The following is a 22,143-nucleotide window of genomic DNA, read 5'->3' on the forward strand; positions in this document are numbered from 1 at the left end:
AAAGTGGGCAAATATTTTCACCTATAAGTGAAAAATTATTCATCAAGGCTAGAAATGGAAAAAATTTACTAAAATATTTGAGCTTTATTTCCTTAAAGGTGAGAATTGTATTCACGGGAAAGATAAAAGATAAAAGATAAAAGATAAAAGAAAAGATTAATTAATAATATTTTCAAAAATCAGCTATTGATAACTGAAAGTCTCTTTAAAAAAAAAAGAGGTTATATATATGTAATAAAATAAAAGAGATGGACTTTTTTCTTTCTTGGTCTACTGTAAAAAATGAGGGGACAACATTATTTTCTGGACTGCACAGTTTAATTTTTCAGAAGTGACGTAGAGGGGACCTTGACCTTTATGTTGGGACCGAGAGGACCTTTACTATTGCTTCTGTCGAGTCTGTTTATTTGGTTGATTTAGTTTACCTATGAGCAACTGACCCATCGCCAGTCGATAACCCATAACCGGTCAATGATCCAGCGACTGGATCTTCATTAACTGGCTTTCGAATGAGTCTAACTCTCTTTCTCCATTGATTCGTTCATTGATACAATCCACTTATCCAATGCTGAACTAACCCATGTCAAGGCCTATGCTTATCCACTTGATGCAATGTGATGTCGATCGTCGATCCAACAATCACATGCTAATGTCGATCCTGATTCATCTGATGCCATTCTCCCACTCCCCACTACACAATACCTCATAAACCAAAATACCAAAAGTTCACCAAAGCAATTGCAACCAGCACGTTCAGATAAAATCGATGCAATGCCAATTGTCGATCCATCCATTGGCAATCGATCCAACCATTGATGCTACACAAATTACGAGCTCCTAAAATCTCACTTCGAGTCATATTGGAAGAATCATCCTCTAGTTCGAGGCCCTACAATATTATGATTCTCGATCTTGATCTGCTATTGCTTGAACAAGGTCAATTGTCTATGCCTTGACCTTTGAGGCTGCCTCATTTTCTACAATCTCTTAGCAAAATTTGTTGCTGCCTGTGCCTTTGACTATGCGCCCCTGTGCTTGCTAGTGGTGGGTCTATAATTGAACCTACCTTTCCTACTTCTGGGTCAATTGGTTTTGGTTATTCGTTGAGTAGGCTCTGATGCCCTTGCCTTCGCTTCTGATGATGGGTGATCAATCGCCTTTGCTAGTGGTGGGTGGGCTCTCTACCTAGGCTCTCTTCATATAGGGGTGGGCTCTTCCATAGGTTCTACCCCTAGTGGACTCTTTCTATACCATAGTGGGCTCTAACCTAGTGTGTCCTACCCTAGTGGCTCTTACCATAGTGGGCTATCTTACTATACTGCATAATCTATAGCCGCATCTCCTTATGCTGAGCCAACAGAATCACATGGTTTTGTATCTGATGAAATGCGATTCAATGTGTGAGGGGAAATGAAGTCACTGAATCCATTGATTTATTCTCACTCTAACCCGCTCTTTTAAGGCAAGCATAATTACATATAGAATGATCTATCTCTTCGTAGACGATATTTTTCTATTAGGGTACGATCAATGATTCAAACCTAAGGCGTAATTACATATGTAATAGCAACATTGTCGAAGGATTGACTTTCCTAGAAAAGCTAACTCTAAACACAGTGAAAGAAATTGATCTCATATTTGTGAGATAAGGAAGGGGAAAAAGCACTTAAGGGTAAGATAGTTGACCTTGAAGGATACTACTATTTTATTCCCTCAATCCGTACCAATTTCTACTTTCTCAAAAAGGACGCTTTGGAGAGCCTATTGAGATTACATGGGATTCGAACCCATACTTCCATAAGGAAGGTGATACCTCACTGTAAAGCGAAAAAATCGAACCCTAGCCGTTCTCCCCTCCCCAACTCCAAGGAGAGAGAAGGGAGAGTCACTAGGGTTGATGGTTTTCACTTAGGGGAGACTTTACATTCAAAAGAGGGGTTGAAACCCACAAGATCCAATCCCATGCAATGCAAGATTGGATTCTAAATGAGTTTCAAGGGTTAAGACATCAAGGATACCCTCTTTTGTAAAGAAATGTAGATAGAAAGATTGAACTAGGAATGCATGTAAAGTAGGAAAGTTCGCTTATAAACAGAGATAGGGATATGGGATGAAGCTGTGGACCTGGAATTAGCAGTAAAATGTTGAGATGGTGCTGTTCTGCAAATTTGAGCGAAAGTTGACGGGACGATGGCGCCCGGCGTGCACACGGTCCTCCGAAAAATCCGCGAAACGAAGGGGGATCTGTTCGTCTCTGCACAAGGATTCCAGATCTTCAATTACAGCCGCGTACCTACAACCTACACATAGAAAAGAGAGGACGATTAGGGGGTTAGGGATGAGGGGTTTGCCTTTAGGTCAAACCCCAGTTTTGGAATTAACCAAGAAATGAGAATGCTGTAAATGTAAATGTTTGTAATGTAAACAAGTACTGATACCTTGTTGTAAGAATGTTTGTATTCTTACATGCGAAGGTGTAATGTATGTAGTATGTTGTATGTTGTATGTGATCTCCTCTTCAATGGTTGAGTCCTTGTCTTGAATGCAACACTTAGCCTTGAATGGAGACTTAGAATGCTCAATTGCTTGAAGGAATGCTTGAATGCTTGAATGCTTGAATGCTTGAATGCTTGAATATCGTTTTCGCCTTTTTTTTCTCTTTCTTAAATGAGAGAGGAAATGCAGTTTTTATGCTTGTCAATTAGGGTTGAAAGACTGATTTTCCCGACCTTAGGCCGACCAGGAAATATTATTTTCCAATTTGCAAACTTAAAGACCCGAAGCCCCAAAAGAGACCGGGCCCAAAATAGGGCCAGGGACCAGGGCACTGGGCGCCATGGTCTTGGGGGACCAGGGCGCTGGGTGCCCTAGTCCTGAAGGACCAGGGCACTGGGCGCCATGGTCCCACCTCCAGGGGTAGCAGGGTGCAAGGAGGATCAGGCCAGGGTGCTGAAAAATGCAGTTTTTGATGTCATGAACAAGTTTCGGAGTCTCCATTCAGGTTCCGTGTTGCGCCGCCATCGTGAAGACCCAAATGCGGTCGAAATTGTAAGTGTCGCAATTTTAGGACGCTACACTCACTAATCTTATACGTAACATGAGTGGTGTTTCGGTATCCGGTTTAGGGGCTAGGGTAGGTTTTGAGGCAAGATCGATCAGTCATCAATCTTCTTGTTTTGCAAGATCAGTCATCAATCAAACTAGTCCCAAACCAAACTTGCATTTCTAGTCCCTTTCCCCTACTGCATTTGTAGTCCAATACCTCCAAAGATTCATAGTCCCTTTCCTTTCCTTCCTTCCATCCTTCCATCCTTCCTTCCACTTGATTTGGGTTTTTGTTGTTCTTTGGGCCCCCTCGCTAATTAGTTAGTCTGCCAGATATAGGAGTAGGGGTTATCTAGTTCATATCAATGAATGTGATGCCTTTTTCATAGTCGTTTTAAGCAGCAGAGGCTTTCCATTATTAATAAATGAATCCCCTACTAGGAATTTCAATTATTTAAGTTGAGTGAAGTGGATTGACAACGAAAAGTAGGAAGCGGGAGATGGGGGTTTCCTTATTATAAGAGTAGGGGGATTGAGACATAGATGGTGATTGAAAAACCACCTTTCCCTCGAGTGGATGGATACTAGGAGAGATGAACCCTTTCTCGCCTATAGTCAGTAGTCATAAAATGCTAAACTATCTGCATCGATAAAAAAAAGCTGCTCCAGATCACCCCACACACACACACACACACACACATATAAAGGGTCAGAGTAATTCGGCCAACTATCCAGCGGGGAGGGAAACTTTGATGATTGGACCAACAACCAAAATTTTGACTCTATAGATTAGCGTTGAAAAACGATAGGACTCAACTGCTTGCTCGACTCACTCAGCCTACACTGTAGTTGAATCTGCATTACTGGCAAGCACAAGCCATTATTCATTTCATGAAAAAGTTTCATGAGGAAACAAACCATCATCTTCATGAAATGAAGGTTACGAAAACCCATCATCTTAATTAAATGAACGTTAGTGATTTACTGATGCTTCCCCATGGGATAATAGCTTGTTGAACCAACAAATAAATTGATTGAGCGGATCATATACCTTCTTCCAGCTGATACAAATTCTTCCCAACACCCAGACCTCCATCACTCGACATTGAGATCACCCGGAGAAGTGAACCACTCAAATATCCTTTTGCCGTGGAGCCTCTCCTCGCTCTCCCCAACTCTTCTATTGGGTCTTGGAGTAATACATGAACTAATAGCCGATCATTCTAGTTTACCAGCATCTCATTGTGCCGCAGCAGTGGCCCCTACTATCAACGAGTTTCAAACGAGAATAAGCCATCCAGGTAGTAGGACCACCTTCCCTACCAACAATCGTTCTTCATTCTGGCCGGTCATTCCTTTGCAACTATCTTCTAGAAATGTTCTATTGTTCCCTCACTCGCATTCTACCTTCTTGATTGTTTGGGGTCCCTCCCGGCTAAGTCCTCCTTGATTCAGTAGGTTTCACTCATCTTCATTTCATTCGGCCCGCCTAATAATTATATGCCCTACCTTTCTCGATGGTTCTATATGTAACATGGTTGGGAGATGGCAAGTAGGCATGTTACTATAGAATCATCTTGCCATCATACTGAGTGAGTTTTATTAACACGAATTAAAAAAACCAAATCCCAGGTGAGAACAAGCGAGAGAACAGAAACAGCTCGGTGCAAAGCGTTAGCATAACATCATCCAACAAATCATCGACCGTTAGAATACAATCATCCTGTTCAGCGAAGGATTCTCGCAGACGAAAAGCCTTCCCAGAAAGACAAAGACCTAATATGGTTAGCCATCCACTGGTGACTCATCAGGTGCGGAAGGACCACTTACATTCAATCCTACGTCATCATAGTCTTAGATCATAAAACAAGCAACAATTACCCCCAATAACATAGAGACCAATGGCTAAAATTGTAAGCTGATTGGGCAAACATGTGTCTCGTATATAGATTTTGATGGGACGATTGTGTCGGCATCTATATTGCTCAAGATGTCACTTGTTCCCCATTTTTTTTATTCGCATGCTTGATCTTGAGCTAGAACGGGATATGAATCAATTGAATAAACGGGGTAAAAAGCTTCCACTACAGCAGGGTAAACTAAACAAATAGCTTTCACTACTGCCTAATGAACTCAACCTATACCTTAGCTACTGGTACCCTTATCCTAGCTCTAGTCTCTTCTCCGAAGAGCCTTTACCATTGCTTATACTCCCATCTATATCTCTATCTATGATGCTGAGTAAACGGCTTAATCCGGACCTGGACCTAGAACTACTCCTTTCTCTACCCTCGAAAACCCTGTCTTTGCTTATGGTGTATCTATATCTGGATATGGATATGGGTAATCAACTGGCTCCCTTTAGAATAGTAAGGTTGGATATGCTACTGCTAGCTCTACTAGTGATGCTGTACCAGATTATGCATCTGGATCATTAACAACATCAACTAGATCTACTACTGCTAGTGCTGCTACTTATGCTGCTACTGGTGTTGCTGGAACAACTGGGTAAACCAACGGAGAAACTACTAAATCCACTTCTGCCTGGGACGAGACAACCTAGGTATGCTACTCTCTCTTCTAGGTATCAATCTGGATATGAAACTTAGGATTATTCAACTATAGCTCCCGGATCTTGATATCAAAAAGGCTTTGGCTTTGTAACTAAATCAACTACTGTTTGCTTTGATGCTGGTGGATCGACTACCTTTAGATAGTAGGGGCACTTATGCTTCATAAAACTCTAAGCCTATAATAAGACTACGATGGTAACCACATCCTAGATGTACCTGCCTCTATTTCCACCTTTTCCCCTAATGCTAGATCAACTACCCTACTATTCTAAGGGAGTTCACTGCCCCCGCAAGAACTGCCACCTCTATCTCTGCCTCTACCTTTGCGGGTTTTGATTGCAAGCTGGAAGGAATGCTAGATGCTTTATAATGGATCATTATGGAACGGGTCCACTCGATCTGCCCTACCATTCTATAGGGGATCGTAGGGGTATGGCTCTCAAACTAGCTCAGATGTGGGCTATGGGCTTGGAAGGAATGTTGCACGCTATTGATCTGGAATCGGAACAACGAGCTATGACTATAGAAATGGCCCTACCATTCTATAGGGGAATGTCAGGTCTAAGTGGAGATTTTATTTCCACAAAAAACTAGAAAGCTTTGACAAATGCTCTAGTTTAGGTGGGTCCTTCCAAGAAGGGTGAAGCTAGAAGGTTGAAGCTACAATAAGAGAAATAAAGAAGCCATGGTCACTACTAGATCGAGGTAGCTACCCACCCTCGTCACTGTCCATTACAAATGGGTATGGGTACCCGCCCCATTTAGTTTGAAGGAGTGCTTCCTTCCTTGATTGCTTCTATCTGGCCTGACCCTTTTCCTGATGAATAACACTTTGCAAGACTAATAGTAAATCGGTAAAACAATTTAGCAGACAAACTGGTTAACACACATGCAAACCAAATAGCTAATAATGCATTCACCCACAGAAGCAAAAACACCATAATACAAGAGATTTTGACGTGGAAACCCAAATGGGAAAAACCACGGTGAGATGGAACTCACAAGTAACCATCTACAGAATAGGAACCCGACCGGTTAAGGTTAGACCAGTTAAGGTCTTACAATGTTCTTTACCAGAGTAGATCCTGTTAGGAATCTCAATCTCTGTTAGGAGATAAGTCCGATTAAAGACTACCTTGCTAGAGGATTTTAGATCCACAGATGTGAAATACCTTGTTAGAGGATTTACAAAAGGCTTTTGGGCCTACCTGGTTAAGGGCTACAAATTTGTCAAAGATATGAGTAATCAACAAGTGTTTGATCTAGCTAATAGCACAGACTGCTCGGTTAGATCCTTGATAGCTCATTCCTAATGCACTCCAGCATTACTTCAGTCTTCTACACATTCGTATTCTCTCCAACTCCTCAACCACCTTAAACCCTAGCAACAACATAAACTTTTGCTACAACCACATCAACAACCTAAAACCCTAGACATGATGTCCTTATAAAGGAATTTGATTTCATGTCGGTCCAATAGGATTACATAACAATTTCCTAGGTTTAATGAACTTGGACATACTTGGTACCACGACACAAAAAGCACCGTTTAGGTGTCAGCACCATCAAACAATTGGTGGATGGTAACTCATCACAAAATGCTGGTTGGTAACTCATCACAGAGTATTACTGGTTCATATAAAATGCCGGTTGCCAGTTTGACAAAAATGAAGACTGGTAAAAATGTGTTATACCGCTTTAATCCCTCGTACCGCTTGGAATCCACGAACCGCTTGGGGTCAACATGCCGCTTCAGACTAGGAAACATATTTTGCAAAACACCAATAGTCTAAAGACTATAATACAACATACCGATTGGAACAAATACAGGTTGTGCTCTAACTCATATATATAAAGGAGATCTCAATGCAAGTGTGTGTCCATCAATGACAGTCACAACATAAACATAAAAAATGCCAACAATCTCCCGCTTTGGTATTGATGGCAACACTTAGGAAAATAAAATTTTGACATCTAAGTGTTTTACAACAAAATTATGCCATTAGCAAAATTGCTCCCCCTAAGCATATACACTATCCCTTTAACAATACAATGTATAACACTTTTGCATATGGAGCATAAACATTGAGATATTTAAAGCATATATCAAAATTTTGATTACCAGATACTTCTCCCAAATAGAATTCTTCTCCCCCTTTGCCAACAATGACAAAGTACAGCTGAACAACCCTATTTTCATTTGATATTAAAATAATAAAAGTTTATGACAATAAGGAATAATACTTGTCAAAAATAGATTTAAAGTCCTGCAATAATTGTTTCATCGACAAAGACTAGGACTCAAGTAGGGACGTGGCTACTTCTTTCTCTATTTGCATCTGGGAGACCTGTTCTTCCATGGCATCAATTGTGCTCATCTCCTATGTAACTATTAAGGCATCCAGGTTTAGATAGCACTTCTGAAGAATTTGCAATCATGGGAGTAGAACTAGTTGTAGCTCCTACAAATCTCTAGACCGGGTGCTGATCTCTTGCTCCATTTTCGCTGACTGGATGTGAAACTGGTGAACAGTTTTCCCATAAGTTGTAAAGGAATCATAAGGTGGCTTGAATGTGCTCATGTAGGACTACAAGTCTGTTTGAAGCTTTTGCTTTTGAGCTAGCACATCATCATAGAACAGATGGGGTTGGCAGATCTTGCTGAGTAGAAGATTCCCCTCATCCAAAGCGTCCCTTATATCCTTTTGTTCTTTCTTCAGTTCAGACCGGAGCTCATTCAACTTCTTCACCAGAGCTATATTAAGAGCTTTTTGATGCTCCTTCTTAACATTTTCCTCTGCTGCCTCTTCTAGGCTTTGCACCTGATCATCCACTACTGTGCATAGGAGCTTTAGTTTGGCCAATGATGATTCAGTGTTGGGAAGATTAGTACCGGGTATCAAACCAGTAAGAGTGTCCACAGCCGCTTGAATTACATCCCTCTCCTTCTTCCTCTGTATGTTTTCAAGCCGTTCTTGGGCAATTTTGATGCTCTGCATCAGCTCCATTTCACTTGTAGACTGGAGGTCGATAGGACTGGTGAGGTCAGCCGGTTTGGCTTGACTATCAGTTGCCTTCGGAGTCTCCATCTGGTTTCTCTTTGCCGCTTCTCTCTCCTTATCCTCTTCTGCTTTTTTCTTCTCCGCTTCTCTCCTCTTCTCCTTTGCTTTGTCTTCCTCATACTTTTTCTTTTCTGCTTCCCTCTTCTTCTCATGTTCCTTATCTACCTCTTCCTTCTTCTTCCTCTCTGCTTCCTTATTTTTCTCCTATTCCTTATCTTCCTCTTCTTTCTTTTTCTTTTCATCTTCTTGCTTCTTTTATTCTTCATCCTTTTTATTCTTCTCTTCGTCATCCTTTTTCTTCTTCTCTTCTTCACCCTTTTTCCTCTTCTCTTATTCATCCTTTTTCCTCTGCTCGGCCTATTCCTTTGCTGCTTCCTGTCTGTCCTCGGCTTGCTTATCAACCTGTTCATCCTATTGCTCCTATCCTGTTGCCTTAGATGGTGTTTCCTGAGTAACATCTTCTACGTCCAGGGCATCGACGTCAATAGTGTCGACCGGTTCATCAACCAAATTTCTTTCTTCATCAAGTACTTCATCCGGTTTGGATATAACCGGTTCTTTCTCAGCTTGCCGGTTGGCTTTAGCCACTCGATGCATCTTCAGAGCTTCTAGAGCATGAGTGTGTGTATCCTTGAGAACTTCCTTACCCTTCCCTTCTAGTAACAGGAGTCTTCTTCTTCTCATGAAGAAAAGACCTTTATATTTGTTCACATCAAACAGTTCCGAATTTGATACATGAGGAAAATGTTCAGTAGAAACTTTTTCTCTCATTTCCTATTCCTCCTCTATGGTAATGCGCCATTTATTGTCTAAGGACTTATACAAAGAATCTGGTGTTTAAGATCTAGTTTCTGAAGGCAACTGGTCATTAACACATAAATGCTGAATTATTTCTTTTTCAACCGCTTCCTTTTTATCATCATTAAATTCATCAAAATACTCAATTAAATCATGTAGCAATTTTCTCCTAATATTCTTTATTGTTCTTTGACAACGTGTCAAAGGTTTATAGGAAGAGATATCTATATTTACTGATGCAAATGATGCCGGTTCATTCTTTGTCTTCTTTCTTGTCTGTCTCGACTTCTTGGGCTGCTCCTCAGACACAGTTTCCTTTGAGTCTGGTGTATTGCTTTTTGTCTTCCTTTGCCTCTCGAAGACTTTAGCTGGTGTTGCTTCCAGTTTCTTCTTGGATGGTGATCGTTTGGTCACTTTTGGACTTGTTGTTGTAACCGGTGGAGATGTGAATGGCACTTCTTTTCCCTTCTTCACTGAAGGTTCTTTTCCTTTCTTTGCTGGTGGTTCCTCAACCGGTGTTATCCTCTCTAGGTAGGTGCCGGTTCTCTTTGCCTTAGGATCAAGCGGTGAGGCAATAAGGGTAGAGGCATACCCTTCCAATATATCATACATCACTTCATAGCCCATTGGCTCCACTTCTTCCACTCTAGGCTCAACAGCCTCCATTATGCATTGATCCACCTTGATGGTGAAGCATATATCGTCTTCATATTTCTTGATGATGTCAGATATTCTCATTCTTTGGCTCATTTTCCGTCTAAACTCGTCAAAATACTTGTTCAGAACTTCAGGGTAACCGATTCCCACTGCTTGCAAACTTTCCTTTATTTGTTTGGTAACCGGTTGGTCCACCGACCACTGAATGTCTCCCACTCCTAGGAAGTATCCTTGAAAGTAAAAGAACAACCCAACCAATAGTTGTCCAAACTTGAACCTTAGTGCATTATCCTGTTTGATCGACTTCAGATTCAACATGAGTTGTCTTTGCATACTGGTGCATAGGTCAAATGATGCATCCTCCTTGATCATCCGGTAAGCGGCATTTATCGCTGCAATAGATACAGAGTTAATTCTGCTGGCTGAGAATGTCCGGTATCCAATCACCATACATGCATACTTCACCAGATCATCCTTGATGGAATTGACGATCATACCTCGTGAGTCGCTCACTGAACCGATTATTGGCATTATGTGAACCGGTATGTGGACATAATGATATTGTATGTTGTCATTGATGTCAATATGCTGAAGAAGTGAGAACTAGCATATGAGAGAACCGATAGAACACCATGAACCGACATTAGTGCCAAAGTGAAGCGGTGTGCTTGTTCAAGGTGAACTGACATATGGTTATGGGAACCAGCACATGGAAGCATTGTATGACTACCGGTTGGTAGTCTCAACTTCAAGGTTTCTGGTTTAAGTGCTTCAAGCCTGTGTGGCTCAACTAGTGACATTGTGTGATGAGCTAGCATTGTAATGAAGAACAGATCATGTTGCCACATCAGCCTTGTGCACGTGAAGGATCTTGCATGAAGGAGATTGTTCCTATCTACTTTGGGAATGTGTGAAGTCTGTAAAACAGTGATAACATGTGATGGGTCATCAACCGCCATGAAATCGGTGAAAATAGACGATGGAGAATGTCTTGAGATTGGATCGAGACTGTTGCAATTAATGAAGTGTTCTCAACGGTCAGGATTGCACTGTTCAAATTCCTTAACCTAACAGGTTTAGGGTTTAGGGTTTATGCTTTTGACCTATTTGTTTTCCTATAAGGTCGATGTTGTGTCTCATTCTGAGGTTGTTGGCAAAAGTTGTGTGTGTGTGTATCCAAGAGAAGGGATACATGATTCTTGCCAGACCAAAAAGAAGAGAAGTGATACCTGCAGAGTGTAAGTGCAAAAGGTGAAGAGGAGCTTAAGCGGATCTGCATTGGCATTGAGTGTTGTTACCAGATCATTGTAATACCTGTTGATCTCTAACTACCTCAATAGTTGGAAAATCCCTTAACAGGATAGCCTTAACCGACTTGCTGTAAATCCTTTAACAGGGTAATTCAAAGCTATTGAGTTCAAAATCTTTTAGCTATTGAGTTCTTGAAATCCTCTAACAAGGTAACCTTTAACAGGGTTTAACCCTTAACCGGGTATTGTAGCCATCCCTTAACCGGGTGATGTTTAACAGGATCGGTTCCTAGCAGAACCTATTGTAATGTCTTTAACCGGACAAGGCTCCTAACAGAACGAACTTCTAAAGAGTTCAGAAAATAGCTTGTGGGTATTCATCCCCACCGTGGTTTTTCCCAGTTGGGTTTCCACGTGAAAAATATGTGTGTCATGTGTGATACTTTTATCTTGTGATGCTTTCCTATTGTCTGTCAAGCATATGATGGTTATGTGTTTTATGCCTATCAATAAAACATGTTGAACTAGCTGTAATTATGATCTGATGATAGATTACCTGTTTATGCATAAGGTGAAATGGTAGTGTAGTCTTGAGTTGAGTGAAAAGCTAAGCGAGTAACCGGTTAATTCTTGTCTCAGTCATTCTTAGCGATACCGGTTGCACTCTGTTTCAAATCGGTGTCACTGCTTGCCAGTCATTTGAAGTGTCTACTATCAAACCGGTTTAGGACTATATTTTTGTCTGTACTGATTCACCCCCCCTCTCAGTACTAGGTTAGTACTATCCGTTCGTCATTGAGTTATCAATTGGTATCAGAGCATCCTCCAGGTCCTCTATGCTATAAGCTTAATCGCTTGAGGTAAAGATCCCAATCTAATGATGAAGAGGGAAGGTCCAAAGTTTAACAAAGAAAATTTCAGTATATGGAAAGACAGAATGAAGATATTCATCAGAAGCATGGATGCTCAACACTGGAGCTATATTGAGACTGCCTATGTTGCTCCTACCGGTATCCTTACTGATGACCAAAAGAGAGAAATGAAGGAGAATTTGCAAGTCATGGAAGCCCTAATTAGTAGTTTATCTAACATTGAGTTTATTGATGTTCAGGATAAGGTAAATCCCAAAGAGGTATGGGATACTCTTGAAAATATCTATGGCGGTGACGAGCATGTAAGACAGGCTAAGAAATAAAGCCTTAGAGGGAAGTTTGAAGATATGCGGATGGTTGAAGGTGAGACCATTCAACAATATGGAATAAGAATCAAAACCGTTGTTGGAGATATCAAGAGTGTAGGTGGTAAAATAGAAGATGCCACTGTGGTAAGCAAAGTCCTGAGATCCCTATTGTCGGTCTATGCAATAAGGGTTGTTGTTATTCAGGAGCTGAGATCAATAGACAAGACTAAGGTATCCCTGGACTCCATCATAGCAAAGTTGACAGCCTATGAGCTAAATAGTTTCGATGGTAGTGTTCAAAAGACTGAATCAGCTTTTAAAGCTTCTGCAGTACCATCCAGAAAAGGAAAAGAAGCTAGCACTAGTGGTGAACCAAGACAGGGCAGAGAAATGGATGATGAGGAGATTCTGATGGCATTTGAAACTCTCCTTTCTAGGAAAATTCCAAAAGGAACCGGCAAATACAAAGGTAAGCTACCTTTGAAATGCTTCTCTTGTAACCAGATATGACATATTGCTGTAAAGTGTCCTAATGGTGACAACAAGGACAAACCGGAAAGGTTCAAGAAATTCAAAGGAGGAAACCGAAGAAACTGTTTTGTGGCAGTTGATGAAGGTGTCACAGATGAAGAATCAAAGGATGAAGAAAATGAAGATATTGTGTTTGTTTTTGTCAAGGAAGATGTGACAGACATGAAGGCTCTTGTTTCCTGGTTTGATAATTCCAATGAGTGGATCATTGACAGTGGCTGTTCTCACCATATGACTGGTGACCGGAGCAAGTTTCTTTCATTGGAGGAGTATGATGGTGGTGTGGTTCGCTTTGGCAATGATGCACCATGCATGGTCAAAGGCAAAGGGTCCATCTCTCTGAATGGAAAGATTAGTACTGACAATGTGTATTGGGTTGATGGTCTTAGACACAACCTTCTAAGTGTTGCTCAGCTGAATGATAGTGGCCTCACTCTGGAATTCAAGAATGGAGTTTGCAGAATCAAAAGAAAGAATGGTGAATTGGTGGCCACCGGCATGCAAACCAAAGGTAACCTATTTTATTTGAATGCAAATATAAGTACACGTCTTATGGCTAAATTTGATGATAGCTGGATATGGCATAGGAGACTCTGCCATGTAAACTTTGATAACATTGTGAAGGCTAGTAAGATCAAGGCAGTTAGAGGGTTGTCGGTGCTTAGCAAACTGGATAATACCTTGTACAGAGAGTGTCAATTGGGGAAAATGTCTTCCTCAAACTTTAAAGGTAAATCTTTCACCGTTGACAACTTGCTTGATCTTGTGCATACTAACTTGTGTGGTCCTATGAAAACTAGAAGTGTGCAGGGTGATAGGTACTTCATGATTCTCAGTGATGACTGCTCAAGAATGATGTGGGTCACATTCTTGAAAGACAATTCAAAATCCTTTGTAAAGTTCAAAGCTTTCAGAGTGTTAGTGGAGAAGGAAAGTGGTAAAAGGATCAAGTGCCTGAGAATTGATCAAAGAGGGGAATTCACTTCCAATGAATTCAACAAGTACTGTGAAGAACATGGCATCAAGAGGCAATTGTCTACCCCCTGGACTCCACAACAGAATGGCTAGCAGAGCGGACTTCTAAAGAGTTCAAAAAATAGCTTGTGGGTATTCATCCCCACCGTGGTTTTTCCCAGTTGGGTTTCCACGTGAAAAATATGTGTGTCATGTGTGATGCTTTTATCTTGTGATGCTTTCTTATTGTCTGTCAAGCATATGACGGTTCTGTGTTTTATGCCTGTCAATAAAACATGTTGAACTAGCTGTTATTATGATTTGATGATAGATTACCTATTTATGCATAAGGATGCAATGGTAGTGTAGTCTTGAGTTGAGTGAAAAGATAAGTGAGTAACTGGTTAATGCTTGTCTTAGTCATTCTTAGCAATACCGGTTGTACTATGTTTCAAACCGGTGTCACTGCTTTCCAGTCATTTGAAGTGTCTGCTGTCAAACCGGTTTAGGACTATATTTTTGTCTGTACTGATTCACCCCCCCTCTCAGTACCGGGTTAGTACTAACCATTCATCATTGAGTTATCACCGGTGAGCTTGGACATTTCAATTTTGCTTACCGTCCTTAGGACTGGCACATCCCCTGTATTGCAGAAACCGGTGACGACATGGATTGCTTGTGGTGTTATATCATGCGTTCTTTCCAGGTACATCTTGTCACTAGCTAGTACTTGAGATTCCCTCTTCTACTATAACACCAGCCGGTACTTGAGATAGGGCATTATACTTAGACTTGCGTTGAATAAAACTTGCAGACTCGACAGATGCACTAGAACTGGTATGAGATGCGGAAGCCATTATAGAAACTTAAAACTTGAGAAATACCTTTTGAAACACGTGAATTTAGGGCTTTCAGATTCTCCTTCACTTCACACTCCATCAGTTGCAGAATCACCGCTTTGTGTTCTTCACTTGGCCGCTTGCAATTTGAATTTGAATCTCCTTCGCGGTTTCTCAATTTCTCAAAATCTTAGCACAAATCACTTTTTCTTCGCTCTGCTCTTTGGAAAACTTTTCTTCATTCAAAAACTAATAGTGAGAAATGATTTGAAAAATCCTTTTAAGCATATTCCTCACCTACCGCAATTAATGCTCCTCCATTAGGGCGTAAACCCTAATTTGCCTTTCACCATTTCTGATCTTCCACCAACTAACAGGTATCACATGTTGGTTAAGGTCTTTTATCGGTGTAAATCGGGGGTTCAAAACATTTTGCCATTTGCTCCCCGTAAGCTTTTCTGAAGCTTAGTTTGCCGGTTCTGTAATTTCCACACTAGGTGCAAAAACTGGTTCCTCTTGTAACACCGCTAGTTTCTTCTTCCAGGTTTTGTTCATGTCCACTTGAACAGTGTCAACATCAATGTTTCCTTCCAGAGTGACCGATATATCATCAGATATGTTCTTTCTTGATCTACAAAATCTGACAATGTGACCTGGTTTGTTGTAGTGATAGCAGACCAATCCAGGTGCTCTCCAAGGTCCATTGTTCATGTTTCCATTCTTCCTTCTGCATGTTGTAGCAGTGTGACCATGACCATGATAGACCATACAATTTTCTCTCCATCCGGTTGCTGCTTGATAGCCACCGCTTCTTTGTTGATGATTGAAGGCATTAAACTAGTTGTGATTCCGGTTCACAAAAGGTTCAAGACCAGCTCCTTGGGTCATCTGAGGATATCTACCAATGTTGTTCATAACTGACCTGCATTCAGATGCTCTATGCCCATACTTGTTGCATGCATAACAATTACCATTGAATCTATAGGATCTAGGCTTATCATTTAGGAAATAAGGAAAATTGTTGTAAGCCTTACTCCTACACACATTTGTAGTATGTCCTTCTTTAAGACAGTTGAAGCAAACATGTTTAAACTTTTGCTTACCTTTATCCTTTGATGTCGGTTGTTTCTTTGATGTTCCAGCATTTGTACCAGAGGTCTCACCTTCCTCATGACCGGAATAACCAAGTCCATTGGTATTCTTGACCGGTTTGGCAGATTTAAGCTTTTGCTCTAGCTTGACAGTACTCTTGTTGAACTTAGCAAGTATTTCCTTTGACTCAGAGAGTTCTTTGGAAATAGCAGCATTTGTTTCCAACAGGTTTTCATTCTCAGAGATGGCAATGTTCAGTTCTCCTTGCATGTCTTCCTTTTCCACTTTGCTTGCATGGAGTTGAGCAGTTAGGGCACTGATCTCTTGTTTTAGCTTGGAGATCTCATGATCTCTTTCTTTCACCAGATCTTCAACTTTCCTCTGGTTCTCAAGCTCTTGACACATCTGGATAGTCAGTCCTTCCAACTCCTTTCTCAGGTTGGAGTTTGATTCATTCAACTTATTTACTTCTGCAATTAGGGCTTCCATGTCTGCTTCATTTGAAGAACTATTTTTAGATAGCTCCATCAACTTTTCAGCATGTTCTCTCCTTTTTGCTTGAGATGCCTTGTGCTTGACCATAAGATCATCATAAGCTTGCTCAGACTGAGTGAGCCAATGAGTAAGTTCTCTTATAGAGTATTCCCCCATATCTCTTTCCAAGTGGTTAAAATTATAGAAATGTAGGCTCTGATACCAATTGATGAATACTAAGAGGGGGGGTGAATTAGTATGCCAAAAATCTCCGCACTTAAACACTTTGCAAGACTAATAGTAAACCGGTAAAATAGTTTAGTAGACAAACTAGTTAACACATATGCAAACCAAATAGCTAATAATGCATTCACCCACAGAAGCAAAAACACCATAACACAAGATATTTTGACATGGAAACCCAAATGGGAAAAACCATGGTGAGATGGAACTCACAAGTAACTATCTGTAGAATAGGAATCAGATCGGTTAAGGTCTTACAATGTTCTTTACCAGAACAGATCCTGTTAGGAATCTCAATCTCTGTTAGGAGATAAGTCTGCTTAAAGACTACCTTGCTAGAGGATTTTAGATCCACAGATGTGAACCACCTTGTTAGAGGATTTACAAAAGGGCTTTTGGGCCTACCCGGTTAAGGGCTACAAACTTGTCAAAGATGTGAGTAATCAACAAGTGTTTGATCTAGCTAATAGCACAGACTACTCGGTTAGATCCTTGATAGCTCATTCCTAATGCACTCCAACATTACTTCAGTCTTCTACACATTCATATTCTCTCCAACTCCTCAACCACCTTAAACCCTAGCAACAATATAAACTTTTCCTAGGTTCAATGAATCTGGACATACTTGGTACCATGACAGAAAAAGCACCATTTAGGTGTCGACACCGTCAAACAATTAGTGGATGGTAACTCATCACAAAATGCTAGTTGGTAACTCATCATAGAGTATTACCAGTTCATATAAAATGCCGGTTGTCGGTTTGACAAAAATGAAGACTAGTAAAAATGTGTTATGCAGCTTTAATCCCTCATACCACTTGGGATCCACGAACCACTTGGGGTCAACATGCTGCTTTAGACTGGGAAACACATTCTACAAAACACCAATAGTCTAAAGACTATAATACAAAATACCGGTTGGAACAAATACCAGTTGTGCTCTAACTCATACATATAAAGGAGATCTCAATGCAAGTGTGTCCATCAATGACAATCACAACATAAACATAAAAAATGCCAACATTTCCCTAACCAGAGTAGGAGTAACTCAGGTACCTAGTAGTCAAGGTAGCTGCAAGTGTTAGGTCCTTGTCGGTAGCATGTACTGGTACTTCGTTCCTTGCATGCCAAGCAGGTATGTGCCTTTGTGTGGTGGGGTAGCATAGGTGGGTAATAGGGGTAGTGTCTATGATATGAACCCAATGTATTAGTATATGGTCTCGTAGTGTCTTATCTAAGTAGCAGTCCTTTTGGCTTCTTGACCTATGGTGTTCGTAGCAGTGCCTGACCCTCACCACTGAGTTCTTTATAGATCTAGATGGGGATCTACCTGTGGCACTACATATAGGCTAGGTATCTGTATGTCCAGAAGGGTCTATGTCCATAAATGAGGGTGACTATGGCCGGTCAGTGTCTTTGTGTGCACACTATCGTAGTGCTTTTTGCCTAGAAGGGGGAGCGGGCCTACTGAGTATAGTGTTTGTTCCAGCGTGGTAAGATAGATACCTCTGTCCGATAGTCTCTCTGTATGCACTCTATCACTGTGTTTTTGGCCTTTCAGCTATAGGTCGGGTGTTGGTCTGGTACATTGAGGTCAGGTGTCTGTCCAGATAAGTCTCCGTTCCATACGGCAAGGTAGGTACTAGGTAAGGTAAGTGTCTCTGCTTCGCACCCTATAGCTGTGCTCTTAAGCAATCACTTAGACTCTGGATCAGGAAGGAAACACAAATGAAGATTATAGAAGTGAAAGTCCTAGAAGTGGATATTGTCTAAAGAGCATCTGATTTGTAATGCCTTTGCAACCATATTGATTCCTTGCACACCTCTACCTATGTTGCCAATATAGAATAGGGGCCTCTGTTTCTACCTTTTCAACTCAAGCATCAACTGCTTATAGATAAATAGATGAAATAATTGTCGGAGCCTCTGCCTAACCTGACCAAATGAAGGGTATTTGGGGAAAGGGTATTTCATCCTTTGGGTTCACCAACTTATTGAGACATGTGACATATATAGAGAGCTAAGCTTCTAAACAAAGCAAGAATGGGGGATATGCCCTACTGTAGATTAGTAATAGGAATTGGGGAAGGATATGCCCCAACCTACCCTACCTATTTATCGATTCATAAATTTACCCTTAGAATAGTAGGGGCCACCCTGCATCCCAACTATAGTTTCGGCTATAGTTCCGGGCTTGGGTAAGCACCTGGCTCTTTATCTTTGGATCTGATGGTGCTGGATAAACTGCTTCTTCTAACTCTTCTATGGTTGGATCAACAATAAGATCAACCATCCATGCTACAAGAAAGAGAAGATGCTGGGCTTGGCTTATTAGCTAGTCTAGATATGCTATTAGTGCTGCTTCGAAACCTGACTGCTTCTTCTATGCCTATGCCTAGATCTACCTATGCTTCTCCTATCCTAGCCTATGCTCTAGCTACCTCCGATGAACTCTGCACCTGTCCTTGTCACCTATGCTACTGGCTCTATTGCTGCTACTGGTACTAGTGCTTAAACTACTTTCATTGGTGCTACTTCTCTAACTATTGGTGTTACTGGTGGATAAGCTAAGTCAACTGGATCCCTTTAGAATAGTAGGGCTGGTGGGTGGGGTCATCATTTCGGTCAACCGCAACTATAGTTCTGCTGGTGAGACTACTCACTTTGGAACTGCAACTAATGGATCATCTACTGGTGATGCTGTTATAGTAGTATCTATTGATGGAACTAATGGTTCTGTATCCACTAAAGCCCCTTCAAATAGTAGGGTATTTGCAAATTATTCTATTAAGTCACTGTGAGAAGATGCTTTTGGTGCTTCTACTTTCACGGTCACTGCTACTACTTTGATAAAGACTGAATATAATAATTGCAATTGAATCACATGGCACATTCACTGGTTCTGAGTCCATAAGAACTGGTGGATATGGATATGAAACTAGATATGACATCTACGGAAGCATCTGAGCGCACATTCCTTCAAGTCCTAGAGCCAGTTGGAGTAGAACTAGTGATAGTTATTGATCGAGCAGTTTCACCCTTTCTCCTATTGAAAAACCAAAAGAATATCCAGTCTCAGCAGTTGGTGACCAGCATAAAAGACAATAGCAAAGACACCAACATCCAAGTAAGCATCCAAGTTAGTTTGCCCAACATCCCAACCTGTTTTGACTTCTTGCACTATTATCCCACACCCTGGCAGCCCATCTCTACCTAGGGGTTTTAAAATAGGGGGCTAGGGGAGTTCCAACTTTGAGTATATTCCCCAACGAGAAACGCTAGAAAGAACCCGATACGTACAGACCTCAGTATCAGTAGGCAGGGTTTAATGCATGAGTATGACTAGCATCAATACTACAAGGGTAGGTTTCTTCCACCTTCATTGATTAGGTGAGCCCGAGTGGGGGGATTACTTGGGTTTGATCAATACCTTTGACTAGTGCTTGTCAAGAAAATATATAGCTATGCATCTTTAATGAATTTGCACTTGAAACAAGCTTAATCCCCGAAGGATCTATTGTTGGCTCTAAAAGTGGCTCTCAAACAGGTACTGATACATAGACTTATTATGACCTAAAGACCTCCTCAATTCTGTGGGGTCTAAATCTCGCTCTCTTACTAGTAGGGGTTCTGTCTCTGCGCCTAAATCTTAGATCGCGGGATGCTTTTTTTTACTTTTTAACCCGATCAATCAAGATTTTACAAATATATAATAGTGTTTCCATGGGTCTAACTCGATCAACTTAATCTGGATCCGAAGAAACTGTCTTTACTCTCTCCTTTCTCTAGCTTCTGCCTCTGTCTACCTAGCGGCTTCCTTCGCTACGTTGGCTGGTGTTTTAGCTAGTTATAGATCAATTGGATCATTTACTAATTTGTAAAGGTTAACAAGAAGCTCTAAAGCTAGAACAGGGACTGACGTTTTTAGGTAAATAATAAGAATAATCTCTTTCACTGCACTAATTATTCCCACCCACAACTGATGCATCTTTAGGTCAAGAATTTTGGACAAAGACTGAATCTAATAATTGCAGCTGACATGGGATCCGAATCCCTACTATTCTAAAGGCAAGTGGGAAAACCGCTCGGTCAATTACTGCACCTAGAATTAGGGACTCCGCCACTGAATATGTCGCTAGTCAAAAGGATGTCAGGTGAGGTGCTTGCTCATATGCTATTGGTGTTGCCTCTTAAGCTGCTGTTGACTTGGATGCAAGCTCTCTATCTCGATCTTCCGCTGGTGGATAAACTAAAATCGGATCTGCTTCCACTACCATGCTCCTACCTTTGCTTATGCTATTGGTGGCTGACCCTAGAAATAGGTTTTGTGCCTGGAGAATATGGAACTGGATATGGATCCTTAGAAGGTAAAGTGCTTCTCAAATAGACACTGCATCTCAATCTGTTGATGGTTTTGGGTTTATATGATTTGATGCTAGAACTGGTGAGGATGCTACCTTTGGTGCTGCTTATGAAACTTGATCAATAGGGCCTTATAGATTCTAAGGCACTGGGTCAACAACCACAATTCACTCTTCTGCTGCTTGCTTTGATGCGGAAAGTGAGCTCACATTTTGGCATTGATGGAATGAAAAAGATTTTTTTGATCTATGCATGTGTCAATATTTTCTTTTGATAACAATAAACTTTGTTTCTCTTGTAATTACCTTTCATTGCCTTTTCTGTTACATCAAACTATGTATATGCATTTGATTCTGAAACTTTGATTTCAGAAATAATTTATATTTGGAAAGAAACCTGTTGTTAACTCTTTGTCCGGGTTTTCTGATCCCTGTTGTCCTTTGAGGAATGAGAGAGACTCGATCAGAGTTTAAGGCATTTTGATTCTATTGGAAATGGTATTTTCTTGGGTGTGGGTAATTAAACTATGTTTTACTTATCTTCATTCACTTCATAAATCTAGTATTTGCATCTGTGTCATGGCTATGAGCAGACGTTAGTTGCCTTTATTGCTTTCCGGTTAAAAGTATATTCAGAAAATATACATTTTTATCCAACGAAGGGAGTTGTACCTTCATATCAAAATTCAGAGAGCACTTGCACTCACCATTGCAAGTGACTCAAATGTTGGTTCTTGTTTTTGTCTTTCAATTTGGGCATTTGGGAGTCATTTTAAAAAGTTATTTAAGAAGGACAAATCTATCAACCAACACTCTCTAAGGTTATGCAAAATCCGGGTCATCATCATACAAGGTCTTCAATTCCTCAAATCCTAATACTGTCACTCTCATCTCTGTCAACAAATTCCTTCTCCTACTCAGTGCATCAAATACTTTGTTAGATTTCCCACTTCTATGCTTCAACACAAAGGTGTAACTCTGCAAAAAATTCTACCCATCTCATATGTCTTTAATTCAACTTACTCTGATTGTTCAAATACTGCAAAGCTTTATGATCTGTATACAACATAAAATCCTTAGGCAA

The sequence above is a fragment of the Cryptomeria japonica genome, chromosome 6, assembly GCF_030272615.1.
Source record: "Cryptomeria japonica chromosome 6, Sugi_1.0, whole genome shotgun sequence".
Taxonomy (NCBI): domain Eukaryota; kingdom Viridiplantae; phylum Streptophyta; class Pinopsida; order Cupressales; family Cupressaceae; genus Cryptomeria; species Cryptomeria japonica.